This window comes from Cricetulus griseus, unplaced genomic scaffold (assembly GCF_003668045.3).
Source record: "Cricetulus griseus strain 17A/GY unplaced genomic scaffold, alternate assembly CriGri-PICRH-1.0 unplaced_scaffold_83, whole genome shotgun sequence".
NCBI classification, from domain to species: domain Eukaryota; kingdom Metazoa; phylum Chordata; class Mammalia; order Rodentia; family Cricetidae; genus Cricetulus; species Cricetulus griseus.
In genome coordinates, this window is record NW_023277425.1 from 55,088 (window position 1) to 73,749 (window position 18,662).

Genomic DNA, 18,662 nt, shown 5'->3' on the forward strand with positions numbered 1-18,662 from the left:
GGTCGCTTGTGTCAGATGACCCTGGGCAGTGATGAATGGGAAACAGCTCCTGGCCTACTTGGGCCAGCAGATGGAGGCAGCCCTGCCTCTGGGTGTTCAGTGTTTGGATCCCGCCGCCGAACTCGGTCCAGCACACAGGTCGCTTGTGTCAGATCCACAACCCTATCTTTTGATTAATAGTTTTGTTATGGAACCCAGGACCACCAGCCCAGAGATGGCACCACCCAAAATGTGCTGGGACCTCCCCCATGGATCATTTATCAAGAAAATGGCTTACAGATGTTATGGAGTCATTTCCTCAACTGAGGCTCCTTCCTTTTTGATGACCCAAAGTTGACACACAATACCAACCAGTACAATACCCTTTATGATTTTTTCAATTTAAATTCATCATGGGACAAAAAATGGGATCAAATTGCTCTCAAAGTCCAATGATAGCCATTTCAAGTCCACAAACAAGAAACTTGGTGGCCTTTAGCTTTTACTACAAAGATCCTGACGTTAGCCAAAGCATGAGTATTAGTGATCCTGCCAATGTGGTAATAGGAGCCAAGATTTAACATCAGGTGGCATGAGTACAGACCATAGCTCTGGCACTTTGGACAACTTGCTGTGTGATTTGGGGTTCTAACTTCTTAATCTTCAGTTCAGAGGTCCAGGTTATCTTGTACCCACGTGGTAATCATTGCAGGATCTGTTGGAACCACATTGGAAGCAGCCCAATATATTGTATAAAAGCAGTCCTGAGTATCAAGAACCACATTGGGAAGCAGGCATGGATACATGCACAGGCCTGACCAGTGTCTCTGATGTCATTCACTGGCATAGGAAACAGTCCTGAATACCATGTGTTCCCATGGGAATGAGACCTAAATAAATTATGTACACGTCCTGGACATGATGTACCCAACTAGAAAAAAGGCATAGAAATCTTGTACCATAGATACCTTATACCTGGAGAATTGGCTCTGAATATTATGTACTTACATGGGAAGGGGTTCTAAATATGTAGTACATGCAAGGGAAGAAGTCCTGAGCATGTTTTACATACATGGGAGGCGGCATGGATTTGTTGATCACCCATGGTAAGCTGTCCTCAGTATGGTGTACCCATATAAGAAGCAGTCATGCATAGCATGTACTTGCATGGGAAGACGTCCTGGATATTATGAACCCATATAGGAACAATTTCTGGATACCATGTACCACATGGTAAGCATCAAGGATTTGTGGGAAACACATTGGGAGCCATCCTGAATATTATATAAAAGCATGGGACCCAGTTCTGGATATCCTACAACCACTTTGATGGAGTCGGGATATCATGTACCTGCCTGAAAAGCAGTCCTTTAGGTCATGTTACCACATAGAAAACAGTCCTGGATATCATGTACTGCATGGGAAACTGCCAGGAATCATGGGTTACTCTGGTCTCATGGCCTTGAGAGGCATGCATCATAGGTGTTTCCAGTTAGAGTCCATGGTTTTTGAAGCACAGTGTGCCTTTCAGTTCCTGAGAAACTGAGACACTCCCTCCGGCAGTGAAGCATTCAGGAAGCCTGTTTCTCTCCATTCCCTAGAAGTCAGCAAAGCATATAGAAATTTGACAATTAGTCTTAGACAATAATCTTATGTATATCTATATAGTATAAAGAGTACTCTGTATAGCTTGCAAACAGCATTATATCCTGGCAACTACAATTGTATTGATCTTGCAACCACCATTGTATTCTGTTTCTGAAAAGAGCATAAAAAGTCTGATTGTATGAAATATACTTGTCACGGCCCTGTTCTGCTGTGATCCCTCCATCCCAGCCTGGTTTTCATTCCCATCAACTATATCATGTAACATTGGCCTGGTTAGTAAGCACTGGCACTTACAGGAAACAGTCTGCATACCATATAAAAGCATTGGAAACTGTGTTGGATATCATTTACCCACATGGGAAGCCATCCAGGATATTATGTGCCTACTTGGCAATCAATTCTGAGTATCATGAACCCACATGAAAGGTAGTCCTTGGTGTCATATTGGCAACTAAGAAGCAGTACTGGTTATCGTGTATCCATATGGAAAGCAGTTCTACCACTTAAGAATCGGTTCTAGATTTCTATAACTGATGTCATGTGCCCATGTTGAAAGCAGTTCTGAATATCATGTACCCAATGATAAGCAGTCAATGTTGGAACTTCATTGGAAGCAGTCCTCTATATCATGTAAGACCTTTGGGTGCTGTCCTAGATACTGTTATCATGTTTGAAAAACAGGCATGGAAATCATGTATAGGCCTGACAATCAGTTTATAATGTCATGGATGGGAGGCAGACCTGGATGTCATGTGTCCATATGGGAAGCAGGCGTGGATATATTATTGTTAGATGGAAATCAGTCCTGGATATGATGTCCCTGCACTCCAAGAATGCAGGACATCATATAGCACCTTGGGTAGTTGTCCAGGATATCATGTATCCATGTAAGACGTAGGCCAAAACATGCAGTACCTCCCAGGGAGGCATTCTTGCATATGTGGTACAGGCATGGGAGACAGTTCTGGATTTGCTGTAGAGCCATGAAAAACAGTCCTTGATATTCTGTGCCTTCATGTGAATCAGTTCTTGATATGTAGTACACACATGGCTAGCAACACTGCATATCATGTACATACATGGGAAGCAGTCCTGGATGTCATATGCTCACATGGCAATAAGTTCTGGATGTCATGTTCCTGCAAGAAAAGTGATCCTAGATATCATGTTACTACAACCTGTGAAGCAAACTGGATATCATGTGCCTAGATATTGATGGAGAGCATGGATATCTGAAGGAGCCGTGGATGTTATGCACCTGCATGGGAAATAGTCCTGGACATCATTTAACCCAATGGGAAGCAGCCCTAGTATCATGTTTATCACCACAAGGGAAACAGTCCCAGATACGTTTACAGACATGGGAAACAGTCCTAGTATCATGTTTACCACCACAAGGGAAGGAGTCCTGTATATCATGTATTCACATTCCTTTGTGCCATGTACCCATATAGAAAATATTCCTGGATACCATGAAACCACATGAAAATAACCCTAAATATCATTTAACTACATGTGAAGCAGTCATGGAAATAAATCCTAGACATCACACAGAAACATGGGAATCAGTCCTGGATATCATGTACCCATGTAGGAACTGTTTTTCATGGGATAAGAATTTCTGGATATCATGTACCACCTAGGGCTGCAGTCTTTGATGTCATGTCTATGATGGGAAGAAGTTCTGTATACCATATACCCATGTAGGAAACTGTCCTGACTGTGTTATATCTTCATGTTACTGCCACTGTGAGGATCAGCCTCCAGCAACACTGGGCTTGATGGGGATCCAACAGAGTTTGAAAACTATTCTATCTGAGAAAGTAAGGAAACACACACACACACACACACACACACACACACACACACACACACACACACACACACACACACACACTTGATGATTTCCTTCTGACTTCATTTTTATTCTGTCTCCTTATTTTTCTTCTATATGTTTCCTGGTGATTTCCTTCCCATTCTTAATGTTTCCTTTCTAACTAACTTTGTTTTTTTCCCCTACATCTTATATACCCCAGCAAAACTTTAAAAGGATTATAAAATTGCAATGTGGTTACATTCTATTTTTCAAGTGAATGATTACAAGAAATACAAGTAAAAAATAACATGTTTTACATATAACTTACATGATTAAACATTTTATGTATTGCAGGTGAAAAACAAATTGTCCCAAGAACCCACATATATTCATGTCTAAAAAACTTGTTATAGATTAAGAGTGTGATGAGCAAGCAAGGTCTTTTTCCCAGCCAGTTCTTTTTTTTGTGTTGTTTTTGTTTTTTTTTTTTTTTTGTTATCTCCTTTTTTTTCTTTTGCCTTTTAAAATTTGAATTATAAAAAGCTTCATTTACATGTCAATCCCAGTTACCTCACCCTCCCCCTCCTCCCCTGCCCCCCACCAACCCCCTATCCCATACACTTTCTGCTCCCCAGGGAGGATGAGGCCTTCCATGGGGGATCTTCAAAGTCTGTCATATCATTTGGAGCAGGGCCTAGGCTCTCCCCCATGTGTCTAGACAGAGAGAATATCCTTCTATGTGGAATGGGTTCTGAAAGCCCATTCATGTACTAGGGAAAATACTGATCCACTACCGGAGGCCCCATTGATTAACCACACCTCCATACAGACATCCTCCTTCAGGGGGTCTGGAACAGTCCTATGCTGGTTTCCCAGCTATCAGACTGGGGTCCAAGAGCAACCCCTTGTTCAGGTCTGCTGTTTCTGTGGGTTTCTACAGCCTGGTCTTGACCCATTTGTTCATCACTCCTCCCTCTCTGCAACTGGATTCCAGAGTTCAGCTCAGTGTTTAGCTGTGGGTGTCTGCTTCTGCTTCCATCAGCTACTGGATGACGGCTCTAGGTTGGCATATAAGGTAGTCATCAATCTCATTATCAGAAAAGGGCTTTTAAAATAGCCTCTCCACTATTGCTTAGATTGTTAGTAGGGGTCAACCTTGTAGATATTTGGACATTTCCCTAGTGCCAGATTTCTCTTTAAACCTATAAGGCTCCCTCTATTATGGTATCTCATTTGTTGCTCTCCTGTATTCTTCCCTTGACTCAATCTTCCTGCTCTCTCTTGTATTCTTCTCCACTTATCTTTCTTCTAACTCCCTCTCCCCTCTCCTCATGCTCTCAATTAGCTTAGGAAATCTTGTCCCTTGCTCCTTCTTCAGGGAACCATGTATGTCTCTCTTAGGGTCCTCCTTGTTTCCTAGCTTGTCTGGTGGTGTGGATTGTAGGTTGCTACCTATTTGCTCTAGTTCTAAAATCCATATACGAGTGAGTTACATACCATTTTTGTCTTTGTGACTGGGTGACCTCACTCAAGATGGTTTCTACTAGTTCCATCCATTTGCCTGTGATTTCATTGTTTTCTCCACTGAGTAGTACTGCATTGTGTAAATGTACCACATTTTCTCCACACATTCTTCAGTTGAGGGGCAAGTTCAGTTGCTTACAGGTTCTGGATATTACAAATAGTGCTGCTATGAACATCGTTAAACAGATGTCCTTGTTGTATGAATGTGCTTCTTTTGGGTGTATGCCTAAGAGTGGAATTGCTAGATCTTGTGGTAGACTGATTCCCATTTTCCTGAGGAATCGCCATACTGATTTCCAAAGTGGCTGTACCAGTTGGCATTCCCACCAGCAGTGGAGGAATATTCCCCTTTTTCCACATCCTCTCCAGCATAAACTGTCTTTGATGTTTTTGATTTTAGACATTGTGACAGAAGTAAGATGCTATCTCAGAGTTGTTTTGATTTGCATTTCCCTGATGGCTAAGGATGTTGAGCACTTTCTCATGTGTCTTCCAGTCATTTTAGATTCCTCTGTTGAGAATTCTCTATTTAGTTCTGCACTCCACTTTTTAATTGGAAGGTTGGTGTTTGGTGACTAGCTCCTTGAGTTGTTTGTATATTTTGGAAATCAGCACTCTACCAGATATAGGGTTGGTGAATATCTTTTCCCATTATGTGGGATGCCGTTTTGTTTTGTTGACTGTGTTCTGATGGGAGAAGTCCTTCTGTATATGTTTATCTTATTGGATGTTGAATAAAGCACTGTTGGTCAATAGGAAAGCCAGATAGGTGGGACTAGGAGTTGAGGAGGATTCTGGGAAATGTAGTAAACAGCAGTCCTGTGATCCAGACAGGAAGTGAAATAACAGGCAGACAGACTCAAAATATAAGCAGGAACAAGCAGGAAGTTGCTCTCTTCCTCCTTCTCTCTTCTCTGGGGGGTCACCATGTGGTCGCCCAGCAAGACAGAATTCTGCATCTGCTTCTATCAGTTACTGGATGAAGGTTCTATGATGATAATTCAGGTAGTCATCAATCTGATTACAGGAGAAGGCCAACATCTTCATGTCACATGGCACTGGCGTCCTCCATAAGATAAGTCTTTATAAAATATATAAATTAATAGTTATGGTTGATAATTAAGACTGATCTAGCAGATAAAAATACTAGTAATTGACCAGCAGCATTGTACTTAAAATAAGACTGTGTGTGTTACTCTGGGTTCCCAGTGCTGGCAGGGCTAGGGAGGCTGGCAGGAAGAGTTTCTAGTTACAATGTCCTTTGCCTTACAAAGCTTCTCAGTTCCAGGCGGTACCATTATTGTTGATCTCAGTATCTGTGCTAGTGGTGTTATGTTCAGGAGGCAGTCTCCTGTACCAATTCATTCAAGGGTACCACCTACCTTCTTTTCTAAGAGGTTCAGTGTGGCTGGATTTATGTTGAAGTCTTTGATCTGTTTGGACTTAAGTTTTTCACATGGCATTAGATATGGATGTATCTGCAGTCTTCTGCACGCCAGCATCCAGTTATGCCAGTACCATTTTTTGAAGATGCTTTCTTTTTTCCATTGTATAATTTGTCACCCACATTCCAATGGCCTAGTTTGGTTTTATGCAGGTTCCCCCCCTGCCAGTCCAGAGTCAGTGAGCTCCCAGTAGCTCAGGTCAGCTGTTTATGTGAGTATCCCCCAAATGGTCTTGACTGAGTAGCTCCTTCCTCTCTTCAGTTGAACTCTGGGAGCTGGTCCCAGTGCTTAGGTGTGGATTTCTGCATCTGCTTCTATCAGTTACTGGATGAAGGTTCTATGATGATAATTCAGGTAGTCATCAATCTGATTACAGGAGAAGGCCAACATCTTCAAGAAATAGTGCTGGCATAACTGGATGTTGACATGTAGAAGAACGCAAATAGATTCATGTCTATCCCCATGCATAAAACTTACATCAAAATGGATCAAAGACCTCAGCATAAATCCAGCAATGCTGAACATCTTAGAAGAGAAAGTGGGAAATAGTCTTGAATGCATGGGCACAGGAGACCACTTCCTAAATATAATACCAGTAGCCTAGACATTGAGATCAATGATTAACAAATTGGACCTCCTGAAACTGAGAAGCTTCTGTAAGGCAAAAGACACAGTCAACAAGACAAACAGCAGCCTACAGAATGGGAAAAGATCTTCATCAACCCCACATCTGAGTCTGATCTCCAAAATATACAAAGAACTCAAGAAACTAGACATCAAAATGCTAAATAGTCCAGTTTTTAAAAATGGTATACAGCTCTAAACGAGAATTTTCAACAGAAGAATCTCAAATGGCTGAAAGACACTTAAAGAATTGCTCAACATCCCTAGCTACCAGCAAAACAACTCTGAGATTCTTATATCTGCAAGAATGGCTAAAATCAACAATGTTAATGACAGCTTATGGAGAGGATGCAGAGTAAGAGGAACATGAGCCCATTGCTGGTGGGAGTGCAAACTTGTACAGTCACTTTGGAAATCAGTAGGGTGGTTTCTCAGAAAATTAAGTATAAATCTACCTGAAGACCCAGCAATACCAATCTTGTACATATATCCAAAGGATTCACTCTCATAGAACAAGGAAATTTGTTCAACTGTGCTTATAGCAGAATTATTGGTAACAGCCAGAATGTGTAAACAACCTAGATGTCCTTCAACTGAAGACTGGATCAAGGAAATGTGGTACATTTACACAATGGAGTACTACTCAGCAGTAAAAACAATGGCATCTTAAAATCCGCAAGCAAATGGATAGAACTAGAAGAAACAATCCTGAGTGAGGCAACAGACACAGAATGAAAAACATGGTATGTACTCACTCATATCTGGATATTAGACATAGAGCAAAGGATTACCAGCCTAAAGCCACAAACCCAGACAAGCAAGGAAACAAGAAGGACCCTAAGAGACATGTGCATGGACCCCCACTCCCAAGAATGAGAAATGGACAAGAATTCCTGCGTAAATTTGGAGTGTGGGTGAGGCAGAGGATAGTAAGAGTGTAATCAGGGGAGAAAAGGGCAAGAGTAGAGAACATAAGTGATCAGAAAGGTAGAGTTTGGGAAGGACAGAGAAGGAGAGCAATGAAAGAGATTCCTTGATAGAGGGAACCATTATGGGATTAACAAGAAGCCTATCACTAGGGAAATTCCCAGGAATCCACAAGGATGACCCCAACGAAGAATCTAAGCAACAGTGGAAAGGCTACCTTAACTTCCCTTCCTCTATAATGACACTCACGACTACCATAATTGCCATCATAGAGTCTTCATCCAGTAACTGTTGGAAGCAGAAACAGAGATTCACAGCTAAGCACTTGGCCAAACTCCTGGAGTCCAGTTGTAGAGAGGGAGGAGTAATGAGCAAAGGGGTCAAGACCATGTTGGGGAAACCCACAGACAGATGACCTGAGCAACTGGAAGCTCACTGACTCTAGTTTGACAGCTTGGGAACCTGCATAAGATCTAACTAGGGCCCTGAATGTGAGTGTGACTGTTAGGGGTCTTGGGCAGTTTCTGGGGCTACTGCAGTGGAAACAGTAATTATCCCTCATGCATGAACTGGCTTTTTGGAACCCATTCCCTATGGAGGCATACCTTGCTCAGCCTAGATACATGGTGGAGGGCCTTGGTCCTGCCCCAAATGATGCAACAGACTTTTGATGATTCCCCATGGAAGGCTCACCCTTTCTGAGGAGTGGATGGGGAGTTTGGTGAGGGAGATGGTGGAAGGAGTGGGAAACTGGGAGGGAAAGGGAACTGGGATTGATATGGAAAATAAGATTGCTTTAAAAACTAAAAACTGCAGTACTTATTACCCTCCTTGTAAATGATATCCAATACTGCTCCCTGTGCAGGCATATGATAATAATCTTAATATGTGATAATATTCATGATTTCCTCCATGCAGGAACACAATATCCTGGACTTCCCATGTGGACACCTCCTAAAGGGTACTGATAACCCAGACTGTTCTTGATATCCAGTAATTTTTCTCATGTGAGTAGAAATGTCATGGACGGCTTCCCAAAAGCTACATATAATCCAGGACTTCTTCCCATGCGGGTATATTATACACAAAATTTCTATGCATGCTTATATATGTTATTCAGAACTTAATTAATTAGAGATATCTCATATTCAGTACTTTTTCCCATTAAGGTACGGGGTATCTAGGACTTTGTCCCATTCAGATACATGACATCATGCACTGCTCCTGATTGGGTACTGCTGGAGTCCTGCTCCAGGTGCAGCAGGAAAGACGTATGAAGTCAGTGAAGAATGAAGAGTCTGACCAGCAGTTGCCTTTCAAATAGATGGCCCCGAATAGCTTGAGCTGTCTTTATTTATACAAGTTCTAATGTATTTAAACATGAGACGTTTCAATTCATTTCTCTTTAATCATTTTCTAAGAATCATTTACATTTACCAATTTTAGTTTCATTTCCTCTACCCCACTCCCTTCATGTCATTGACCTTTACCCCATATCATTAATTTTATATTGCAAGACAAATGGTTATACCTAGCCAGGCACATCTTACTCATACTGTGCCCTAGCCAGCAGTAAACATGAAACTACAAAATAAAAGAAATTCAAGCCCTATGATTAGTCCTATACTTTTGCAATCACCAGAGTGTATGACACCATACCTAGGATATTATTTTCAAGTGTAAGTCAATTTCTGAATATCTGTATATTGCTTGTATGTGGACAACAGTTGTCATCCTATTCTTTAAATATTATGAAAATGGTAATGATGTCCTAACTCTTTAACTGTTGGGATCAAGTTTCTATTCTTTCTGGCAGTTTCTACATGTACTTTTACAACCAAGGGAATGGGGAAATTTAGATTCCTTTATTGATATTTTGGCACTAAAAAAATATCTAACTATGCATGCCCTGGCACCAAGGAGATTTCTGGCTTTTCATGTCCTTTATCTTTTCCTTATGTGTTCCTATAAATTTTTAATGTCATCTTTTAGGAAACTATCTCCCAAGATCATACATTCTTTGGAATATAGTTATCTTTTTTTAGAATAGTTAAATAAGCAAGAATCATTAACCTTAGTGAGTTCCCCTTGCTTTCTCAGGATGACTGCAAAGGCAGCCAGGGGTTACTGGAGAAACCAGTTTCTGTGATAGACTACAAAGTGACTTAATTTCTTTGTAGAAACATTTGGAGAAAAATTATCATCTTTTGTTCCTAGTAAATGTAGCCACAATCATAACTGAAAAGGCAGATTTACCATAAGAAGAAGAATAGTGCAAGTTAGAGAGGCCTGAAGCTCATGAGCTGTCGAGACCGCCTGAACCAGCAAGGAAGCCGCAACACCACCGAGACTCTTCCTTAAGCAGTTTACTCAGGAAACTGAAACAATCTTCTGACTCTGGGGAAAGACCCCCCCCATAGCTTAAAAGCACTCTTGCCAGCCAGCGCCAGAATGCCACGTGGCTAAGGCGGATAGGCTCACATTTGCTGATGCAAGTTTGAATCTTAGACCAAGCCAAATAAGGAGTTGTTTATTCCAGAGAGCGCTCACCCTCGGGATGGTGGAAGGCGGAAACCTGCGCCATCTTCTGGCCCAGCGCATCTCAGCTCTCCACAATGAGCTAAGATCAGTGCAGGGGTCTGCAGCATCAGGTCAATAGGCCCTTTCCAAGTGGGTGGGATTCTGAAAAGGGCCTTGCCATAAGGAACTCCATTCACAAGACATATATGTGAAGTTCCCAGGGGTGACAACATGGCTTCTGCCAGGGTATGTGCTATCTCTGGCTTCTTCCCATGTGGGTACAGCATTTCCAGGCCTGCTTCCTGTTGGAATACCTTATATTCAAGACTGATTCCCATATGGCTAAATAATATCAAAGATTGCTTCTTCCAATATGAGTATATGACATCAAGGACTTTCTTCGGCAGGCACATGATATCCAAGACTCCTAGAAAGGTGATTGTATGATACACAGCAGTGCTTCCCATGTAGGCACATGATATACAGAAGTTCTAATGTGGGAACACGGTATCTAGGATTGCTCATGATCTGTGTACATGATCAGTATGGTGACTCCTCAAGAAAATGGGAATGAGTCTACCACAAGATCCAGCAATTCCACTCCTAGGCATATACCCCAAAAGAAGCACATTCATATAACAAGAACATCTGTTCAACCATGTTCATAGCAGCATTATTTGTAATAGCCAGAAACTGTAAGCAGCCTAGATGCCCCTCAACCGAAGAATGTGTAGAGAAAATGTGGATTTACTCAGCAGAAAAAAACAATGGAATCTTGAAATTTGCAGGAAAATGGATGGAACTCGAAGAAACCATTCTGAGCGAGGTAACCCAATCACAAAAAGGCAAACATGATATGTACTCACTCATATGTGGATCTGCTTTATGATACGCAGTAGTGACCATGCTTTATCAGAGCTGTTTTTAATGGTGTTGCTCAGAATGGTTTCCTTCCAGATGATCATTGAGAAGCTAATTAAAAAAAAATGGTGCCAGGTACCACAAAAGTACAGAATTGTGCTGTTTTTCTGGGATTTTGTTTTTTGCTTTTTTTTTTAATGGAGAGTGCTGGATGTCTCTACAATTTTGTTCAAATGACTGCAGAACCTGGAAAAGCTGTTGCTGCTATTGATGCATAACATACTGCCATTATTGGTCTTTTTATATAAATATAAATATATATATACATATATAATTTTCAGTTTTGGAAACTTTAGCTGTGCTGTCAACTTTGGGAAAAAGTATCCCATTTTACTGTGTTGAGTTGGCATTGTACAAAAATTAACAGCCATATTAGTCTAGAAAAAAAGAAAAAAAAAGCAGAGGTCTTTATCTGTCTGATAATCAAGCCCTACAGGCCTGGGGCTGTGTGGTCAAGATGGTTCCCTGGCTGCCTGAGAGTAACCTTTTTGATTGGGATACCTAAAATAGGGTTGAAACCTTAATTAGGAGAGCTCAGGTGGGAAAAGGGGAGATCTCCCATCTAGGGACCTCCCGATGGTGTCTGCCTTAAAGGGTTGCTTCCCCCCCTCCATCCCTAGGGAGAAGAGTGGGGCACCGGTCCAGGAAGAGATAAAGGGAGATAAAGAAACACAGGAAAACCCAAAGCCAAATCCTAGTCCCTCGAACCAGCTGGAGCCCCTATATCCATTCCTAGACTCTTTGGAAAGCACTTCTTGGCCCTCTAAGGGTCAGCCACTTCCAGAACCCGCTATTAATCCTTTCTGGACCCCCTCTGCACCTCTTCCTTATTGAAGGGAGGGTGCTTCTGGGGGAGGAATGATAATCTCTTCCCTGTCAATTTTAACCCTAGCAGCATCCACCTGGTTGCCTGGTACTTCTGGGAAGCACATGAAGCACAAAAAGGCTGTCTCAGAGGATGGACCTAATTCCCCCTGGGTGGAGACCATCCTCCAGGGCTTAGCTCATCACCATTGTACAGCTCAGGATTGGAAGGACCTGGCTAGGGCAGTGCTCCCTGGCTCCAAGTTTCTCAAGTGGAGCACGTTTTTTTCAGGATGAATATCGCATCCAGGCTGAACGAAATCAGAAAGCCTGCCATGCAGTCCCAATTACTTTTGGCATGCTTTCCAGCACCGCTGACCAGTTCTCTACAGGCCCTCAACAGACTGACATCCCTGACTCTTATCAAGACCAGGTCTGAGCGCTGGGGCCCGCAGCTTGGAAAAAGCTGGAGGAGGGCCCAACATAGTCCCCTGTTTCAGGAATCACCCAGAAGGCTGGGGAGGAACTGGCCTCCTTTATAGAAAGAGTACTGAGAAGTCTACAGGGAAAGTTTCCTCCTGGTGAACTTCATGATAGGTTCATTAGGGCATTAGTCTGGGATTGAAGGACGAGTTAACCTGTGCCAGGCTGAGGGACCATTCCTTTGGGTAGGTGCATTGTGTCCTCTAAGGACGTGGGGTTTCCCCACGCATCAGACCAAAGCAATCCCTGATGTAAGAAAGGGTTTCACTGGGCAAGGGAATGCAGATCCAAGTTCAGCCTTCAAGGTGAGCCATTAAACTTCTCCTAGGGTCATCCCCAGCCCCGTTAAACAAGGGGAAAGAAAGTGGTCAGTACACACTGGACCGTACCTTTGATTCCTGGTTTAAGACCAAAAATAACCCTAACGGACAGTGAAAGGACCTTCAGGTTTCTCATAGACACTGGGGCTGATTGTATGGTGATAAGAAAGGAGGAAGTCCCTCCCTCATGGCAGTTGGTTCCAGGCTTGCCCTTGCTCTGTGCGAGCAGTCAGCATCATAGGAAACAGCTAACTGGCAGCCCTGGACTGATCCTGACAGTAATCGTGGGGAGGTGCGCCCTCTAGTGGTGTTGGGGTTAACGGCCAACCTCCTGGGTCAGGCTATTCTTGGAGAAGCTGAGGCCTATATTACCACTGATCACAAGGGCTTCTATGAGGGGATACTAGAACAAGAAGAGTATGAACAACAATTTAAACAAGGATGGATCAGTTGCCCCAACTATAGAGATGATCCTTACTTTGAAAAAAATCAGACAAAAACATTCCCAGGTTCACCCCCAATTCTAAGGGCCACTGCTCAACCCCTGGTACACAATGAATGCCTCGGTACCCTGTCTGGGTTGAGCAGTGGTCTATATCTACCCCTAAATTACAACAACTTCATATATTAGTTGAGCAACAATTAGCCTTGGGGCATGTGCGGCCTTCAACAAGGCCCTGGAATTCCCCGGTTTTTGTTATAAAAAAGCCCAATGGCTCTTGGAGGCTTTACATGATGAGAGGATGATACTTTTTTGAGGCCCTCACAAATGGGGCTTCCCTGGATTCCAGACATTCCCAATACCCATTATTTAACTATTATTGATATTGAGGATTGTTTCTCTTTTTTTCTATCCCATTACATCTGAATGATGTAGAAAACTTTGCATTTCCATACCTCCAAAAAATTTTTCCATACCTTCAACAATTTTTTGCCGGCCAGACCTATAATTTGAATGGACCATCCTAACCCAGGGCATGGCCAGTAGCCCTCCTATTTGTCAGTATTATATGTTACATAGTTTTTCTCCCTTGATTGGTCATCCTAATATGTTATTCTATATTTTTTTGGTGATATTATTTTGGGTTGTCGGACCCATCTGACCTCCAAGATTCTTACTGCCAAATATCTTGCCATATTACAGGCCAATGATCTTAAGGTGAGTCCTGAAAAGATTCAGACCAGTGCTCCTTTTAAGATTTTGGGTTCCATGTTATTTCTTGGAAATGTCTCTCCTATTAAACCCCAACTTCCATTCAGGATTCTTATACTTTGCCACAGCTCCAAAAGATATTGGGGGAAATTAATTGGATGAGGCCCTGGATTTCATAACTACCAAAGAATGGATTCCTTTCTTTGATCTCCTAAAGGGTCATGATCTTTCCTCACAGATAATCCTATCTCCCAATCCTTAACAGATTGTAAGTAAAGTTCAACAGGCCATAGACACAGCAACCTTAAGGAGGTGTGATCCTCTTCTGCCCCTAACCCTTTATCTTTTTCCTGGGAAAAAGGTATGTAATGCCTTATTAGTACAAGAGGGTGAGCCCATACATTCACCTTTCGAGTGGTGGTGTCCCCAGAGTTTATTCACAACCAATCAGATTGCTGATTGCATTATTAAGGGCAGGGACACCTCTGCCCACTGTTTGGCACAGAGCCTCATCTTCTCAAAACTCCCTTCTAGACAACAGATTTCACCTGGCTTCAGAGAAAAATAGCAGGATTGCCATGGCTCTCGAGGGGTTTCTAGGTAAAGTTGATGGTCACTATGGTCTTCACAAATGGATGAGCTCCTTCTCTAGGTTAGAATGGAGACCTCCCCCCAGACTTTTTTTTTTTTACCTAAACCCAACCCTGGCTTTCTTACCATGTTTACTGATGGGGGAGGGTGGGGATTCCCTAGTCGTTTACCCTCCCTTAGAACATGGTAAAGAGCCAATGCCAATAAACAATTTAAGGAGACATTTGCTGTCGTTCTAGCATTAGATGCTATTCAAGAGTTGTTTACCTTACTGACAGCCTTTATGTTGTTAATTTATTACCCAACCTAGTTGAGGCCCATATTAAGCTGGACTCTAACCCTATGTTGCCTCTGATAATTCAAGCCTGTTCCCCACTCAAACAAAGGATTAACCCCATTTTTCTTCAACATCTCAGGAGTCAGTCATTAAAATTTACTGGAATTTCTTTCTGAAGGAAATAATTTGGCCAATAAAATGGTGTTACGATAAATCTTTCTGCCAAAAGCAGCTGAGCCCCACTGCCACGTGTAAGCTTTACGTCAGCCGCCTGCCCAAGTTAGGCCCAAATGAATACACAGAGAGACTTGTATTAGTTACAATGCTGCTTGGCCAATGACTAGGATTCTCATCTGTTAGCTCAGTATTAATTATCATACATCTATATATTTTATAAGACTTATCTTATCGGACGCCTTATTGGCGTCCCTTCTAGCTGGTGGATCACATCGTGCCGCTGGAGCAGGAGCCGAGGGGAAAGAGAGTGACACTTCCTTTTACCTCTTCTTAAATATGAGTCTCCTTGCTATGTCACTTCCTGTCTGGAACACCACTTCTCTACTACATTTCCCAGAATCCTCTTTGACTCCTAGTCCAGCCTAACCTGCTGTCTCATTGGCCAAGCAAGTACTTTATTTATAAACATACACAGAAGTATTTCCCCCATCAAAATGGCTTCTATGCCTTAATGTAATAATGTTACAGAAGCTACAAGCTTCCACTTATTAACCCATGCTAATTGGAAGGGTCTTAAACACGATTATCCACATGTGCCAGTCAAGGACCTTAAAAAGATTGTCCAAACTTGTAAGTCCTGCCAGCCTTTCCTTCAGATACCCCACTCCAAACTACTGGAAGCAACCCTCCAGGGCTTCATCTTAATAACCTTTGGCAAATTGATGTTACACATTATTCTCTATTTGGAAAATTAAAGTATATTTTTCTCTCAGTTGATACCTTTTCCAGAGCCTGCTGGGAAAAGCTAAATATGCCATTAGCTATATGCTCCAATGTTTTGCCACCCTTGGATTGTCTGGTCAGATTAAGACAGATAATGGCCTGTGCCTTGTAAGCAGGGCTTTTATGGACTTTCTTAAGACTTAGAGCATCTCACACTCTACAGGCATCCCATACAATCCTCAGGGACACAAGCAGTTGTGGAAAGATATAATCAAGTTCTCAAGTCTCAATTTCAAAAACAAGAGGGGGAATCTTTACCCCCACATGACCAATTAAAAAGGGCATTATTCACCCTAAATATTTTAAATTTTTCTAAAGAAGACAAATACCTGTCTCCTTTTCAAAAAATTGGTCCTCATCTGTTACCTATAGTTCTATTTGGGTCAGATGAAGGGACTCATTGACAGGGATCTGGAGAGGACCAGACCCCCCTCCTCTCAGAATGATTTGGATGCATCTTCCCTCAAGATGAAAAAAGACCCATTTGGGTACCAGAGAGACCTAACATTTGCAACAAGGGGACAATCACTATCACTTCTCCAGGGAGTGCTCCACCCCTGATAACTGTGTCTCTGCTCACCCCCAGGAACTAATGAAGATGTAGGTGGTGCTGCTCTTCCTGGTATCAGATGATGCTCATCTTGCCCAGTGATGAAGGATTTGAAAACCCACAGGACACCAGAGATATCCTGACTCACCTGAAGGGGAAACCCTGTGACTGCAAGGGTGGAACATACTCGGTATCTTCCTTTAGTGGACGGGTTGTACATCAGAAGACAGCAGTCAATCTGATTGACACATCAGGATCCCATTTTTCAAATTCCAATAAGTGGATATGCATAAAGAAACCCAAGATCACCCCCCAGGTTGATGGGAAGCCAGGGCCCTGTCCTTGCACTGTTTTCTATCAAACAATGCATTCAGCCTGCTATGGCACCGCCCAAATGTGTACCCACAATTCCACTCAAAAGACTTACAGGACCAGGGTCTGAAATAGAGTGACCTCTGGAGGAGAGAGTGGTTGGATTGTAGGAGATCGAGGCAGTGCCTCTGCCCCTTGCTTTGGAGAGGCTGGTGAAACCATCTGCTGGGAACTTGCTCTGCCTATTGTTATTCAGATGACAGGGGAATTCAAGATGAGGTTAGAGGACAACAAGTTCATAAAAGGATAGTACTACTTGTTTTGGCTCAGTATGCAGAGCTCAACTATCACCCTATTGCCCTCCCTGAAAATCAGGGAGAGCTGGCCCTTGACCCCCATACCGGAGTCCATTCTACAAATGGTCTTTGTCTTACTGAATCAAATGACTCCCTCCCTTGTGGAGGATTGCTGGCTTTGCTTCCAAACTGGATCTCCTTGGCCACTTGCAGTGGTCTCCAATGATGCAATCACAGATGCCCCTGCCACTATAAAACATTGCTGAGCCACATTTCCCATCCATGTCCAACTCCTTCCAATATCTCTTTCTGTGGCTTGTGTTTGGGCCCTGCCTGCTCCTGATAAATCCAGTGGGCCACATTGATTCTTCTTTCTATAATTCAAATACAACCAAAATTAATGCTCAATGCTGCCCACCTTCTGGAATGGTCTTTGTCTGTGGAGGTGGGATGGAATATGATTTCCTGCCACCAAATGGATGGGCCTTTGTGCTCCAACCACTGTGATTCCCGATGTGGATATTATTCCCAGGGATGAGACTCTTCCTGTGCCCTCTTTTGATTATATTGGAGGGAGACCCAAGATAGCCATACAGATGATTCCATTACTGTTGGGAATATCTGCAGGTGTGGCCACTGGGGCTGCAGGGCTGGGCACAGCATTTGAACTCCACAGACCGCTCTCTGCCCAATTTATTAATGATATAAAGGCCGTGTATAGTACTATCCCTGATCTCCAAAAGCAGCTTGATTCCCTGGCTAATCTAGTCTTACAGAACCAAAGGGAATTAGACTTATTAACAACCAAAAAGGTAGGCATAAACTTGTTTTTATAAGAAAAGTGCTGTTTTATGCAAATAGATAGGGAATAATTCAGGACAAGATCAAAAGCCTTCAGGAAGATTTGGAGAGGAGATGAGCATCCTTCCCCAGCCCTCCACCTGACCAGTGATGGGTAAGATCTCAGACAGGCTAGGATAACCTAAGACAGGTCATGGAGTAGTTTTTCAATGAGCTGGATGCATGGTGCACAGTGACAGATAAAATCCCTGATGGGGGACAACCTAAGACAGAGGCCATGATTTCTGCCATTCTTACAAAAACTAAAGGGGCAGATATTGGGCCTAAAAAGGCTCAGACATGAGGCCCAGTATAACCTCCTGAGCCTAGCTAAAGTTTGGCAACCTGTCTCTGGCCTGTAACCTCCACATGGGGATGACTCAGCAAGGCCTGATGTAAGACTGTCCCCTGCCTAGCTACCTTCCAGCTTGGTGGAATATTATTGGCCCTTACTCCTGATGTCAACTTACCCCATCCTAAGATTCCCATCCCCTACCTCAACCCTCTGTAAGTTCCTACCTGTTGGAATAAAGTGAGATCCTGTTTTGACAAGTCTCCTGACACAGTGTGTTTCTCTCCAGTAACTGGGGGGAGGGGTCTGAGTTGTTGACACTCACCATCCAGCTCAGCCATGGGAAGAGGATCTGGCACTTTGTGCTGAGAATTTGGTGTCTGGGTATGTCCTGAATTGACTCTGAAGGGGCTGACTTCC

General features: G+C 42.8%; 1 long non-coding RNA gene across 1 annotated transcript; it reads right to left on the minus strand.

The window, feature by feature from the left end:
• Positions 1-344: 344 nt before the first annotated feature.
• On the minus strand, positions 345-4,958 carry LOC113831598. The gene is made up of 2 exons (XR_003488695.2): positions 4,901-4,958; positions 345-1,576 (listed from the first exon to the last, which is right to left on the minus strand). It is a non-coding gene; the product is annotated as an uncharacterized LOC113831598 (long non-coding RNA).
• Between the last annotated feature and the right edge of the window lie 13,704 nt (positions 4,959-18,662).